The 13,628-nt window shown below is 37.9% G+C and overlaps 1 protein-coding gene across 11 annotated transcripts in view; it reads left to right on the forward strand.

Annotated features, from left to right (window-relative positions):
- Window positions 1-13,628, forward strand: part of CDK14 (cyclin dependent kinase 14) — a 723,056-nt gene that overhangs the window by 514,674 nt on the left and 194,754 nt on the right. The window lies entirely within an intron of this gene.

The following is a 13,628-nucleotide window of genomic DNA, read 5'->3' on the forward strand; positions in this document are numbered from 1 at the left end:
TCTGATATAATGTGCCACTTTACCTCTGTGGTCCTCCTCTCAAAAACTCTAACCCTGTTCTAATCATGAAAAACACATCACACAAACTCGAGGGACATTCTACCCAATACCTGATTAGTACTCCTCAAAACTGCCAGGGTCCTCAAAACAAGGGAAGTCTGAGAAATTGTCATAGCCCAGAGGAGGCTAGGGCGGCATGACAACTCCACGTCACGTGGTATCCTGAATGGAATCCTGGAACGGAAAAAAGACATCAGGGAAAAACAGAGACATCCGAGTAAAGTGTGCAGTTTGGTAGATATCAGCGTACATTTCGTTGTGACAAATAGACCATTTAATTTAAGATTTAATAGAAATAAAAACCACAATGAGATACCACCTCACACCAGTGAGAATGGCACAAATTAACAAGACAGGAAACAACAAATATTGGAGAGGATGTGGAGAAAGGGGAACCCTTTTGCACTGTTGTGGGAATGTGAACTGGTATAGCCACTCTGGAAAACAGTGTGGAGGTTCCTCAAAGAGTTAAAAATAGAGCTACCCTACAACCCAGCAATTGTACTGCTGGGGGATTTACCCCCAAGATACAGATGTAGTGAAATGCTGGGACACCTGCACCCCAGTGTCCATAGCAGCAGTGCCCACAATAGCCAAACTGTGGAAGGAACCATGATGTCCTTCGACAGATGAATGGATAAAGAAGATGTGGTCTATATATACAATGGAATGTTACTCAGCCATCAGAAAAGATGAATACCCACCATTTGCTTCGATGTGGATGGAACTGGAGGGTATTATGCTGAGTGAAGTAAGTCAATCAGAGAAAGACAATCATCATATGGTTTCACTCATATGTAGAATATAAGAAATAGTGAAAGAGATTATAGGGGAAAGGAGGGGAAATGAGTGGGAAAAATTAGAGAGGGAGACACCTAACTCTGGGAAACAAACAAAGGGTTGCAGAAGAGGAGGTGGGTTAGGGGGTTGGGGTAACTGGGTGATGGGCACTGAGGAGGGCACTTGATGGGATGAGCACAGGGTGTTATACTATATGTTGGCAAATCAAACAAACCTCAATAAAAACAAAAGAAAAAACATAAGATTTAAAGAGCAAATGGGTGAGGGGTATAAAGGAATCCTCTGTACTGCTTTTCAGTAAATCTAAAACTATTTTTAAAAGCATTTCAATTTTTAAAAATCTGCACAAAGAGACAATAAAATGTGTTCTGGTGCCAGACGATCTGGGTTTATCACCTGCACTGTAACCTTGGACAAGGGACTTAATTATCTGAGCCTCAGTTTCCCTTGGGAGAAACAAAGGCTAATAACAGTACCCATCTCATAGGTTGTTTCAAGGAATAATTGACTTAAAGCACATAAAATGCCTTTAAAACTATGCCTAGCACATAGTTAATATCCTGTAAGTTATTTTATCCAATCATTTTATACTGAATATTTTTAATCTGTAGAACTTCCACATTAGCTATATTATCTATATTATCCATATATCCAATATAGCTATATTAGCTATATTATCCATATAAACCTGTTACTTAAAACCTGTAATCAGAGCTAGACAAATTAAGGTCTTTGGTAAAAGGATTCAAGCTGTATGTATTGCAGTAGTCAACCACATTATCATACTTGTCCCTTCTTTAATTAAATTCTCATATGAACTCAATGGGGCAAGTGTTAGTATGGACCATAGAAAGAGAGAAACTTAGCATATTAGCATGTATGTGAGTTATGCAAATGAAGCACTAAAGTATAGCTTTCATATTAAGTTTAAGGACCCAGGAGGGTGTAGTGATAAGAGTTGAGATTCTGGGCACCCCGGTGGCTCAGCGGTTTAGCACCGCCTTCGGCCCGGGGTGTGACCCTGGAGACCCAGGATCGAGTCCCATGTCGGGCTCCCTGCATAGAGCCTGCTTCTCCCTCTGCCTGTGTCTCTGCCCCCCCCCCCCTCTCTCTGTGTGTGTGTCTATCATGAATAAATAAAAAATTCTTAAAAACAAACAAAAAAAAAGAGTTGAGATTCTCCATCACTACTGTGTTCACCTTGACATCAGCAGTAAAATGATTACAAAAAATGAACAATGGAAACCAGGGAATTAAAGCACAGATGATTCCTCCATGCTTGTATGCTATACCCCGGTGCCCCTGTACATCATAGCAGATGGACAAATAGCAGAGTGCCTAATATTATAGAAACTTTCTTCCAAGTGTTGGTTTATTGATTTCTTCTCCCAGAAGCTGTCTGTATCCACTTTCCTTTTAATTCTACTTATTTTTTTAAAGTTATTTATTTATTCATGAGAGACACAGACTGAGAGAGAGAGAGGCAGAGACATAGGCAGAGGGAGAAGCAGTCTCCTCGCAGGGAGCCCGATGTGGGACTCGATCCCAGATCCCGGAATCACGACCTGAGCTGAAGGCAGGTGCCTAACCACTGAACCACTGAGGAGTTCTTAATTTTACTTATTTTTTATGCATAAATTCCCACACCAAATGTTAAAATAATGTCTCATGATTATATAAACAATGCATCTTTATGCAGGAAATTTCCAGTGTCCAAAAGTATAAAAGCTGAAAAATCACCCTGTCCTAGTAAGCAGAGAAAACCACATTTAATATTTTTATATATATCCTCCATTTCTACACATGTTAAAAAGTTGAACCATATTTTATATACCTTTTGTAACTTTATTTTTTCACTTAACAATATGTAATTAACACTTTTCATTGAAAAAAATGAATCCAGAAACTTATCATTTCTAATGACAAAGGAGTGTTTCATTGCATGGACAAGACATTATTTGCTTAATCAGTCCCATATTAATAGCTTGTTTACAATTTTTAACCATTATGAAAAGCTGCCAGATGCATTCTTTGCAAACTAATCCTTTTAGTTAAAAATAATTATTAGAATTCCAAGTCTTTAATTCAATAACATTTAATTTTCATAAATTTATTGACTGTTGTTACACTTTGATCCCTTCATCTAAAGTCATGAAACACTTCCTTCTCCTTGTTTCTAAGAAAATCTCCGACTGAATTGATTGAGATTGTAATGAGCCTGTAGATTATATTAGGAAGAAAATGTGGGATCCCTGGGTGGTGCAGCGGTTTGGCGCCTGCCTTTGGCCCAGGGTGCGATCCTGGAGACCCGGGATCGAATCCCACGTCGGGCTCCCGGTGCATGGAGCCTGCTTCTCCCTCTGCCTATGTCTCTGCCTCTCTCTATCTCTCTTATAAGTGTTTTCTTTTCCTATTTTCCATGTAAGTTTTTCTTTTCATTCAGTTATTTTAAATAACTTTCCAGAACTATTTTCTTAAAAATATAATGAACTTTTAAAATTTTGTATCATTGAAAAAAATAGCAGAAGAAGGAATCTCAGTGGGCTATAATTTGCATCATATAGATTTTTATACTAAAACGTATCTTCAAATATTTAGCCTTTTAATTTATTTGAAGCTCAACTATAATAATAATAATACTAATACTAAATTCTAAGAATAATTTCCTGAACTTTAGTTTCACCCTGTTCACTCTGATAATTATTGAATAATGCATATATAACCTTGTTAAATTCCTGATTTTTATACTAATATCACTAATTTACTATATTTGAAATCAGAAAACTTTAAAAAGGAATCATATAGAAAGAAATGTCTTCATATATGCATTATTTCTGGATGAATTTAAAAGAAAAGGAAATAGTTATGTTAATGAAATATATGCTATAGCAATAGAACCAAAAAATGAGTTTCATAAAGGCATATTTTATTGCTTATAGCTTAAAGTTTTCATTTCATATATTATTTTTATTATAATGCAGTGATTTGTGATAGGGATTATCTTGTTGTATTGCTTCCTGTTTGCAGATTTGCCTATTATTTTTTAATTTTATGGGAATAGTTTCCTAATTTTATGGGTATTTAGAGACCTTTGAGGTATGACTAGATTTTTAATAAATCAAAGAAATAGATCATTACAGATTTCCCATTCGAATATTGGTACATGAAACTACTGTTTGCTCCCGTTAGAGCACAGAGCCCTTAAATGCAGATAAACATCATGATTGATGGTAATAATTTCTTCATTGACTGTAGTTTTTTTTTAACATGTGTAATGATTTTAACAAGTAAAATGTCCTTTGGTAATTAGGAGATAAAGATCATTGTCTATATAAAATTCCTGCTTTAGAATTAAATAGTATTATGTTTTGCTCTGAAGAATGAGACATGACCTCAAAGAGAAATCTACAAACTCCTTGAGATAATAAATATTATCATGTTAAATACTTTTTTCTCTACGAAATTGTTCAAATTTGCAAAAAGCTGTATGTCCCATCAAACAAACAGACTCTCTCAGGAGCTGTACGGTCATTGGAATAAGAAATTTTACTAGCCCAATACCGTTGAATCACTGGGGAAAAAAATGCTTTTACTTGGTAACCTTTTATATCTGGTCTGAATCTGAATTACTATTAAAGTGTGATTAAATCCACTTTCACAGGGTTCTCATATAAATTGCCAGAGACTCTTCTAAAGTGGCCATTGTATATCTGGCCTCTGGTAAAGCATTGCCAAGGAGATAATCAACTTTGAGAAGTCATGAAACATGGGATTATTTGGTTTGTTTTTAATACGGGGATTAAGTCCATCCATTCATCTGTGAACTGTGTATAGAAAGGTGGTTAATAACTTTGAAGAACAAAATTAATAGCTTGCTATCCAAGGTAACTAATATAATTAACTCGCACACACTAAGTCTTTACAACAAATATGAAAGGCAACAAAGACCATTCAGTAAAGTCCTTATATTTTTTCTTCTGATGGTTTTGTCTTTTTTCTCTTTCCCTCCTTTGGTGGAAAGAAGCAGTTTACATTTTTAACAAGTGCATTGAATTTATTTCTGCAACCTAATAACTGCGTTGATATATATTAGGTGAGCTGGCTCTGCTACAATTTGAGATTTCACCACTAAATCATTTTCCTTGAAATTGTGATGCTCATATGCAAGAAAGGAAGGAAGTGATGGAAGTTTGACAAATTATATTCAAGACATTTTGAATTGCCATGTGAATGGGCACCTGCTTGTCTAAGTAGTAACTCTGATGTTAGGTGAAAAAGTGATTTATATTCATTTCCTCAGCATTACCTATTTCTTACTGTGGCATGAGGTATTCTATTTACCTGTGTTAGTTGCAAAAATAAGCAGTAGATGTATTCATCCTGGTAAATATATATTCAGAGTGACAAAATCAGAACTAGTAAAAAAAATTGTATTTTAATCACATTGTTTGGAATTGAAAAAAAAATCCAGTTGGTGGAACCCTGGGAATATGTGTCTCTCTCATTTCACGACAGCTGAACAAATGGCAGAGAATGCTTGCACAGCTGCCTGAGACCTTTGGCAGATGCTTCTGGGTTTGTGTGGCTTGTGGCCCAATGTACAGCAGCCATGACAGAGGATCTGGCATGAGTCTGTTGTGGGGGCCATTCTTGTTCTCCCTGCCTCTGAATGTTGATAACCCTGAGGATCTCACCTCTCCCTGTCTTCTAGGTCTTCAGGCTTGCCATGAAATTTCATCCACCAGTTTGTTAACCTGTTGTACATTCCTTGATTGGTACAGTTGTTAAAATGTTCCTCTTCCTCATTTATATGTCATTCAGAATTTACATATGTGTGTGTGTGTAATATATGTGCGTGTGTGTGAAAAGAGCCACTTGCAGCTATATGAAAGCTATTAGACTTTTGAATCAGATCCTTCCTTAAGCCTCTGTGTTTTGCAATGGACTAACGTAAAAATGTGATCTTCAGATTCAGTTCTAGTCCTTGTTTCCTCATCTTGGCTCCGTTTCCAGGCTCTTAGCTAGAGTGATAACATTGATGTTTCATGACTGCCTAGAATAGCCATATAGGAAGTAAGAGAAAGTTGGTGGCCATTACCTTTGATGGCTGTTACCATCCAATTGGTTGTACGAGGCACATTGTTAAGATGGAATATCTGGATCACACATTGTATCCCCAGTACCACTATTGGATTTGCTTGAGGTTATTCCTGGCTTACTTTTTCAGTACTCACTTTGCAGCATTAAATACAAGGGAGATGTAAAGAAACTGTGCGCTATGGTGTCTGCCTGGGGAAACTGTCATCAAAGTGGGCAGGCAAGAGATATCTTTAAGAATAAAACAGTCAGGACAGCCCCAGTGGTGCAGCGGTTTAGCACTGCCTGCAACCTGGGGTGTGATCCTGGAGACCCGGGATCGAGTCCCACATCAGGCTCCCTGCATGGAGCCTGCTTCTCCCTCTGCCAGTGTCTCTGCCTCTCTCTCCGTGTGTGTCCTTCATGAATAAATAAATAATTTTAAAAAATGTAAAAACAAATAAAACAGTCATAAATAATTACTGAGTTATTGGTCAGCAGAAGAGAGACCCAGTAACAGTGGCAGTGGCAGATCCTGTACTAGTTAAAATACTGAACTCGAGTTAAATCTTGGGTTCTAATCTTGAGTTACTGTTTTCTGTGGATAAGTCACCTTTTCTAATTGAGGTAGTTTCAGCATCTGTAAAGGGAGGAGTTGAACTAAATGACTTCAATAAGGTCTTGCAGCCTTAAACCTTTTTTAATTCTAAAAATGCATGATATTACAGGATCATGCATAAAGGCTGTGGGTGTTTAAAGAGAAAATTGCTAAGACAATTTTTGTCAAGCACTGAAGAGAGTATAAGATTTGAAGTGGAATAAGAGAGATGGGGATATCAGGCAATGGTACAGAAGTAAAGTGGGGACAGTAGGTGTCTGTCCAGTATGGGTGGAAGGTGAGATTGGATGTTCAAGATCAGACTTTGATAGAGTGAGGACTTTGTATCTTATTTTAGCTATAAAGTAATAATGAGATAATATAATTTTTTAACCAGAGTAATAATGTTAAAATGGCATTTTAGCAAAATTAATATAGTATGATATGATGGTAAATTCAGCTACATGAACACTATAGGGAACTAAGCAATACCTGTTGGGTTGAAGGATATTGGAAATATTAAATAGTAATTTTTAATAGTTTACTTTTTTAAGAGAGAGAGTACACACACATAAACGCACAGAAGTGCAGTGCTGATTAGGAGGGTGGGGGTGAGGGGCAGAGGGAGAAGGAGAGAGAATCCCAAGAAGGCTCTACACTCAGCTGGGAGCCTGAGTGGGGCTCCATCTCACAACCCTGAGATCATGATCTAAACCAAAATCAAGTCAGACACTTAACCGACTGAGCCACCTAGGTGTCCCATTCAATAATTTTTAAAGCCAATGTGAGAAAAACAATCAGGGAGATAAATTATAATTCCTCCAACCCTGGAAACAAATGCCTCTTTTAATTTGTACATGTTTCTTTCAAGCCTTATCAATAGGCAGAGTTATTTACATGATGGCAAATCTTTTTCAGAGTGTTAAGTTTATAAAAAATAAAGCAGTTAGAAAAATTTATTTTTTTATTTTTTATTTATTTATTTATTTATTTATTTATTTTATTTTATTTATGATAGTCACAGAGAGAGAGAGAGAGGCAGAGACACAGGCAGAGGGAGAAGCAGGCTCCATGCACCGGGAGCCCGACGTGGGACTCGATCCCGGGTCTCCAGGATTGCGCCCTGGGCCAAAGGCAGGCGCCAAACCGCTGCGCCACCCAGGGATCCCCAGAAAAATTTAAAAACAGTATGAAAATAAATAAAAATCATCATTCAGAGATAACCAGTATTAAGCTTTTTTGTATTATCTTTTTTTTTAAGGATTTTATTTATTTGAGAGAGAGAGAGAGAGCACAAGCAGGGGGAGGGGCAAAGGGAGAGGGGAAGCAGATTCCCCACTGAGTAGGGAGCTGGGGCTAGATCCCAGGACTCCAGGATCATGACCTGAGCCAAAAGCAGATGCTTAACTGAGTGTGCCACCTAGCACCCCAGCTTTTTTGTATTTCCTTTTCTAGGTTTTCACAATTGAGTTAATAATAAATTTATAGGTTTTGTATCCACTTCTCTTTATTTTCACATTAAATTGGGAGCAATTTCCAAGCCATTAATATATACTCAAAAATATTATTTTAATTATACTGTAATATCTTCTAAATGTGCCCAAATGTACTAACACATTGCCGTATTACTAGATAATTTGCTTGCGGTTTTTATGCTACATTAAGCATCACATATTTTTATCCCATTCAGTTATTCTTTCAGCAAGAATTAATAGGCACTTATTCTGTGTCAGGCACTGTGCCTACAGGCAGTGGTAGGACACAGTCCCTGCTCACCTCAAAAGTACTGTCAACTGGGCTACATTTGAATAGCTTCCAGAAGGTCTCATCAAAAAGATGTTGCAAAATTGTTGTGATCCATCTTGGATATAAATGATACAAAAGAGAAAGGAATAAAAAAATCACTTCAGAGTTTCAACCTTGGGAAACAAAGTGATTAGTGAGATCATTGAAAATAATGGGAACATTGAAAAGGAATGCCCCCGGAGAGGAAGAAAAAGACAGCTCAAGTTACTGGACTTTCTTATGGCAGCAGAGGACCTCCAGTTGGGGATGCTCACAAATCGTATAGAAAAGAATCAGGAGAGAGATTGAAGCTCAGGGATTGTTCACTCAAAGCAGACAAAGTTGGGTCCCAAACCATACTAGTTTTTGAATAATGAAAAGTTGGAGGGGGAAATGCAGTGGAGTGCTGCCTTAACCTTACAGATGCTCGTAGTTTGTGGAGGCTGGGGAGGAGGTAGGGAAGCTAGACGAGGAGAGAATCAGTGCAGTGACACAAAAGTCAGTGTAAGGGTGAGCAGCAGAGAAGTGAAGGATAAGCAAGGAGGGAGACAAAAAAATCATTCCCTCCAGGGAAATTACAGACCAGTTCAGGTCTATTTAGCTAGTGGGTGGGGTTAGCAGTCCTTTTTGTGTTCCCTCAATATGTTTCTTGCTCTGCCTGTACAGCATGTGGCACACTCTATTTGCTCATTAAATGTTTTTAGACCAGAGGAGAAGGGTTTCCTGTTAAAGAAATTGAAGAGTTGACACAGGATATACATCTGGGTTTAATTAGAAAAGTTTGGACTGTTCATGGTTTTCAAAGAAGGCTTAAAATTCTCCTCAGTGTCTCAGGGAGAAGGTGGGGGGTAGGCTCAAGGGAGGCACACTTTTTCAGCCACTCCATTCCTGGCTCTGCCTTTATTAAGATTTTGTGTATGAAACGCATCTCACTGCTGAAAGAGAGGTTGAGAACCCCTGGATGAATGTATCCTAAGATCCTCCCAGGTCAAGGTTCTATGAAAAAAAGACCACATGGAAGAAAAATGATAGAGATCCAATGAAAGTGAAGATGTGGAAGAAATAACATTTGAGTGATTGATATAGGGAGACATTAGATAAACATTCTAAAAAGAAAGTTCTAGGGACACTGGGGTGGCTCAGCAGTTGAGTGTCTGCCTTCGGCTCAGAGCATAATCTGGAGTCCCAGAATCGAGTCCCACATCGGGCTCCCTGCGAGGAGCCTACTTCTCCTTCTGCCTGTGTCTCTGCCTCTCTCTCTGTGTGTGTCTCTCATGAATGAATAAATAAATCTTAAAAAAAAAAGTTCTGTGCTAATCAATAAGCTAATAGAAATTTTGGTAGCAAATTGCAATAGGCTCATTTGTCATAAGAAAAAACAAGGACAGGATGATAGCCCATTATAGAATAGCTAATCTCATTAATTTTAGCAAAGTAACTTCTATTTGAATATCAGCTGGTCATTATGTAGAAATTTGAATTAGCTCACTTGGTGAAAAAAAGTATTTTTTACTTTGAGTATTCTTACATTTACATTACAGTGTTGCAAACTTTCTATAAATGGAAAATGAGAGTATTTTCATTAAATCATTCGCTTTTCCATTAAGTTATTAATTTCTTCAACAAATGTTTGTTGTGGTTACTATGAGCTAAATGTTCTTCTTACTTCTGGAGAGATAGAAGAGCAAAAAAACAAAGTCCCTGTTCTCTTGGATCCTGTATTCCTATGAAGGAATATAGATAATAAGCAAATAAATGTATAATGTGTCTCATAAATGTTGCATGAGAGATACATATGGTGGTCTGGGAGGTTTCTCTCAGAAGGTGATATTTGTAAAGGTAGTGAAGAACCCAAGACGTGCAAATACCGGGCATCATTTAGATGGAGGAAATAGCAACCTTTGTGTCCGTAATGATAATAGTATCCAAATCAGAGAGTTCTTATGCCTGAATTTGGTAAATTAAGGATCATTCTTTCTAGTGCATCAACGTGATTTTTAATACTCTTGTTATTTGACCTCCTTCATATAAAAGCATTTCCTTCTGTGAGAAGTCCTTACTTTGTGTAAAGCATTAACTTCCTTTATCTGTTACTATTCAGACATCAGATAGAGCAATTTAAAAAAGTGAGTTGGAAGTACACCTCTGTGCATGTTTCAAGTTTGGATTATGTTGGAGCTAGGGATTTAAGCTTCCTGATTTAGTTCTCCAGAAATATTGGTATAGATTGAAGAAAGTGGGAAATGTTTCCATTTTGGAGAGTAGAAGATGGTTTAAAGGAGAGAAAAGAAAGAATATCTAGAGGATACAGAGAGCCAGAAAGCACTTTTTTTTTGGAAAGTCAAAAGTAGAGGAATTTCAAGAAAGAGAGATTATCAACTGCATCAAATTCTAGTGAGGTCAGTAGAAGATGGTGCTGAAAAGAGGCCCCTGGTTGGTAACTTCTAAGGGAATAGTTCCAAGTGTTTTTAAAGTCAGATTACACTGGGCTTAAAGAGTAAGTGAAAAATTAAAAACATTGAGTATAGACAACTGCTCTGCAAATGGCTGAGAGAAGGTGATTAGATATCCTCTTAGGGGTATTTTAAAAGGCAAAATTTATAAATTTTATTATATGTCATAAATATTTTTTAAATAATGAAGATGAGGGTGTTTGTAAGATAAGGAACACCAAAGATTAAAAACAGCTCATTTGATGGATCAAAATATTGGAATAGGCAAGAACAGATGGGTGACAGAGAGGTGTCTTGGCAATGTGGTTGAAAAGCTTTGCTGAAAGATAAGAAAGAAGAAAGGGGATGAAAGGGAAGAAGATTTGGCTAAATACTGTAGAGAAGTAAAAAGGAATGGAAAGGTATCATGATCTTACATGATTCAGAAATGAAGGGAGGGGATGGGGCTAACAGTGACGTGCATACGGGACGGCAGACGTGGAGGGGAATGGATGGTATTTGCAGTGCTGGTGTAATGCCAAATGGTTTGTAACTATCATGAAAAGAGAAGAAGGTAGTTGCTGACAACATTTGTTAATCGATTGTCAATTTGAGACATTATAAAATTAAAGTGCTATATTTCTAGTTGCTATGATTTGTAACAGGAATGCAGGATTGCTTTTAGGCATATCCACCCACCTGTGGATATTTCCCAATTGTAGCAGTCTTTACCAAAGACTTTTCTGGAGGTAATTGTTCTTGTCTGTGGTCTAACAGTCTTAAATTCTGGGAAATGTTTTAAACTAATATATCCCTGTTTTATATTACCATCTTGTTATTCCTGACTTTATTGTCAGTATATGTGATTACTCACTGACTACTGCAGTTAACTCTTGTCATGTGACCCCTCAGAACTCTGAGTTAGAGGCACCTAGGTACCTCAGACAGTAAGGTGTCCTATTCTTGATTTCATCTCAGGTCATGATCTCAGGGTCCTGAGATCAAGCCCCACATCAGGCCCTACACCTAGTGGATTCTCTAAAGATTCTCTCTCTCTCCTTCTGCCCTTACCCCCACCTCAAAAAAAAAAAAACAACCCACAAACACAAACAAAAAAATTCTCTGGATTAGATCAACAGTCATTTTTAAAAATATTTTTGTCATAGTTCCAGGATCAGGAATTGAGTAAGGGCAGTTCTGGATTTGGTGGACTTGGTGTCTCTCACATGGTTGTAGAGAGATGGTGGCTGGAGCAGGAATAGTCAGAATCTGGTGCAGCTGGGAACTGGGCAAACATCTCTCTCTTCATAGAGTCTTAAGGTCCTGCATAGGTTCTCTCCATGTGGGTTAGTTTGAGCTTCCTCGTGGTGTATGTTGGGTTCCAAGGGTGAGTGTCCTAAGAGAACCAGAACAAAACTGCATGGTTTCTCTTTAACTTAACCTCAGAAGTCATTTAGTGGCTCTCTATCCATTAAAGCAGTCACATTTCTTCATCCACAGTCAAAGGGAGGGGATGTTAACCCCAGTTCTAGATGAGAAGAGTGTTAAGAATATTGGGGCCATGGTTTAAAACAGCCACAGTGGTCACATAAATTTTCATTAGGCTTATCACCAAGTTGAGCTAGGAAAAACAGTCTGGGAAACAATTTAATCGAGCCCTAGATTTTTGTTTGTTTGTTTGTTTTTTTTCCCCATGTTCCTTATAGCCATTACAGTACTACTTCCCATGATAAATATGAAACTGCGAATTGTCACAGAGTGTTACTTGGTAGGTCATGAGGTCCCTCGTTTGCTCACCCTCCTTTTCATCCTTTCTTGACTAACAAGTTCACAGATGTGTCAGACTGAAAAAGATGGTGAAAAAAAATGCCATAGTGTGACACATCTGAGATAAGAGAGGAGGAGGTAACACTTCTTAGCAAATCCTCAGAATGTTTTCCATAAAGTAGATTTTCATAACTCAAAATTCTGCCATAATTAGTTTTTTTTTTTCATTTGCAATGTGCTTCGACATAGAAGTCTCTTATTCTTCAGAACATTACCTTTGTTATCTCTTGTGGTTGGCAGCATCTAAGATAGCTTCCAGTGGTCTCCTCTCTTGGAGACCCTCCTTTTGAGTGTTAGTTGGGCCCAGAGACTTGCTTCTAATGGACTACAGTAGAAGTGATGGGATATTTGATGCGGCACTACTCCTGGGGCTAACTTATGAAAAGATTACTAATTCCTCTTGCTCACCCTCTCTTACTGCCTCACTGGCTGACTCAGAGGGGATCCAGCTGCCATGTTGTAAATTGTTCTGTAGAAGTAGCCACTAGTCAAGAAACTGATTTTTCCAGCTGACAGCCAGTGAAGACCGAAGTGTTGGCAACAGTTCTGTGAGTGAGCTTGGAAGTGGATCCTCCCTCAGTTCAGCTTCCATGTGACAATACAGCTATGGTGAACACTTTACTTACTACCTTGTAAGAGAGCCTGAGGCCGAGGCACCTAACTAAGGTGGACTTAATTCCTGACCAACAGAAATTGTGAGGTAATAAATGTTTGTTACTTAAAGCCCCTGAGTTTTGGAGTGACATGTTCTGTAGCCATAGATAAGTACCGCACCTCCTTTGATCCCATGACCAAGGAAGGTGAGATACTGTTATTTTAGTTTTACAGCTGAGGGAATAGTCTTTAGAGGTTACATGAACCTCTCTAAGAAGACATGTTTCATAAGTACCAGAACTGAGCTGAAATTCTAAATGTGCTGACTTTTCCTCCAAAATACTTTTTTTGTTTTATGTTTGTTGCGTGGTTGATTTTGCTCTGATTCATAACAAGGATTGTGTATGAGAGTGGCTTGGGAATAATTTTCTGAATGCTCATCCTTGGACCTCTCT

The sequence above is a fragment of the Vulpes vulpes genome, chromosome 7 (assembly GCF_048418805.1).
Source record: "Vulpes vulpes isolate BD-2025 chromosome 7, VulVul3, whole genome shotgun sequence".
Classification (NCBI taxonomy): Eukaryota; Metazoa; Chordata; class Mammalia; order Carnivora; family Canidae; genus Vulpes; species Vulpes vulpes.